This window comes from Leucopleurus acutus (genome assembly GCF_964270905.1).
Source record: "Leucopleurus acutus genome assembly, chromosome: 11".
NCBI classification, from domain to species: Eukaryota; Metazoa; Chordata; class Mammalia; order Artiodactyla; family Delphinidae; genus Leucopleurus; species Leucopleurus acutus.
Genome location: NC_139152.1, coordinates 96,022,902 through 96,025,552, shown reverse-complemented (window position 1 = coordinate 96,025,552; position 2,651 = coordinate 96,022,902).

Below are 2,651 nucleotides of genomic sequence, written 5' to 3'. Positions count from 1 at the left end.
TCTCTGTTCTTGTCTGATATCTAAAATAAATGTTTCACATTTCCACACAGGGGAAATAAGGGAATACTTTTCTTTTTGTATTTCTATGCTTAAAATGTTCTTTTCAGATCAGAAAATGTCCAACTCTTTGTCTGCTTTCTCCTTGTTTTCACATTTTTTTCATCCTACTCTTCTTGGGGTAAAGATGATGCTTTTTCACTAGCGTCATCACTGCTATCATCATTCACAGCATAATTATGCAAGCACTTTTAACGCTGGGTTTAATTTAATATGTAATACAAATAGTGGCTATGTAGGGTAATACCCATAATAGCTGTAGTTTCTTACTTGGCCAAGAGATTTCATATTTAAGTGTTAGGTTTCCTCTTTGGTGAAATCTTAACATACCAAAAGATGTTGGAAGAAGGGATTCCCTTTGGTGTTTGGTCTCCTACTTAGGAAATACCTATTGCAGTTAGAGTTTATCTTGTGTTAATTTTGGGAGAAGTTTGAATTAATTGATACACAAAGAGGGGCATCTAAATTCCTAATCCAGCATGAACTAAAAAAATGATGAGATTCATGGTGATTCTTCTTTGTGGAGTTCTCAGCATTGTGAAAGATGCATTGTTCTATTCAGCTCTTAAATACTGCAGCCATGTCCCCACCTCTCCTTATTCCTTCCCTGTCCTCCAAGGATAAAGAAAATGATAAATTTTTTGTTGTACATCCAATTCTTATATTAAATGAGGCTAAGTCCAGGCACTGTACCAGGAATTGCTAGGTTTCTACTTATTTTTCAATGTAAAGTGCTAGTTTAAAAGCAGTTTCAGGGGATGAGACCCTCTGTACTTTGCTTATTTGAAGAATCAGTGGTAGGAGCAGTGAAGTAAATTCCATGGAATACATTTCTGAAATCATAAGTAAGTTGATTCAAGTTTTTACCCTTTGCTGTATGCAAGCAAATAGAAATGCATCTGTTAAGTGAGAAAAAGCTGTATGCTGATTATGCTTTTTAAACCCTTTAAAAATACTCAGCATATAAACTTGAGTGTGAGCTTGCTGTTGTTCTTTTTGTTAATATGTGTTCTCCTTTCCCAAAATTTCCAGCGTGTGCTGTAATTCAGGACCAGCTGCTTCTGGATTTTTCATTTGATTTACACATTACCTAAGTACGTTCTAACATTGCACATATTACCATACGTGGGTAAAAGTAAAATTGGTCTGAAAATGTATCCTGTGCTTTTTAGACTTTTAAGTTAATACAAAGTACATCTTCATTTTTGTAGAAACTGAACATCATTTCTAAACCAGAAATGTTCTGTTCTTGTGCCAATGATGCTATAAGAAGGAAAACTAAAGGACCTTTTTTCTGCTTAAAAATATATAGTTAGGGGCTCCCCTGGTGGCGCAGTGGTTGAGAGTCTGCCTGCCGATGCAGGAGATGCGGGTTTGTGCCCCGGTTCGGGAAAATCCCACATGCCGCGGAGCAGCTGGGCACGTGAGCCTTGGCCGCTGAGCCTGTGCGTCTGGAGCCTGTGCTCCGCAACGGGAGAGGCCACAACAGTGAGAGGCCCACGTACCCCCCAAAAAAAATATGTATATATATATTTAAATGAGGGGTTTAAAAAAAAAAGAAAAACACATGGCGATCTTTGTTCCTGACTGATTCACAGTGATCAATGGCATCATTATTAAAATAAATAAATATATATATATATAGTTACTGGATATTTCTAGCTACGTTAAAAATAAAGTGCGGCTTCAGACTGGATATTGACTCTTCTCACCACCACTCCCCTTTTTTCAGCACGTGTTCCATTTCTTTTATGTCTCTATATCACTAATCCTAAGGTATTTACTAAGCACAGTAGACTTTAGATTATACAGTGTTAACAAGGACCCCTAAAAATATATTAGCTTAAGTAAAATAGAGCTTTACATTTCTTCAGGTCGCAGTTCAGAGGTAAGCACTTGTGCCGTATTTAGAAGGGAGCTTCCATTGCTGTGCTCAAAGATGCTTGCTCTGGTGCTCATCTAGCCCCAAAAAACTGGAGAAGGCACCAGGGAAGTGTATGCTGAGATACTGATGCTAATCCATGGAAGTAACATTCTGTCCTCATATCCCATTGGTCATTTTTGTTTTGTCTTGAGACAATATTTAGCTCCAAGTAAACCTAGAAAATATTCCATAGCTGTGTGGTCATGTGCCCAACAAAAATAATTGCTACTACAGAGAAATGGAGAAAAGACCCAGAGTAACAACTAGCAATCTGCCACACTAGGAAATACTGGCCTAATGGGATAAGGGAGAAGCAGTATTTTAGAGATTTGCTCGTATCTAAAATTAATGCACCCAAGTAGGCACATACATCAGGTGAGTAGTAATCTGTGCCAAGCACTTTTATTCTGCAAGTATTGACTTGATTCTGGTAATGACCACAAGGGTGAGTACTCCTCCCCATTTTATATAGATGAGGAAACTGAAGCACTTATGTAAATTGTCCAAGATAACATAGTTGATTTGTGGAGCTGAGATTCTCATCAGGCGTGTGGCTTCAAATGTCTTGTTCCTAAATTCTGTGCTGCCTCCCCTCTGTGTACTAGGTTGCTTCTTGCAGAACTGTTCATTTAAGAAATTGAAAACTAAATGTACATTTGAAGGGCATTAG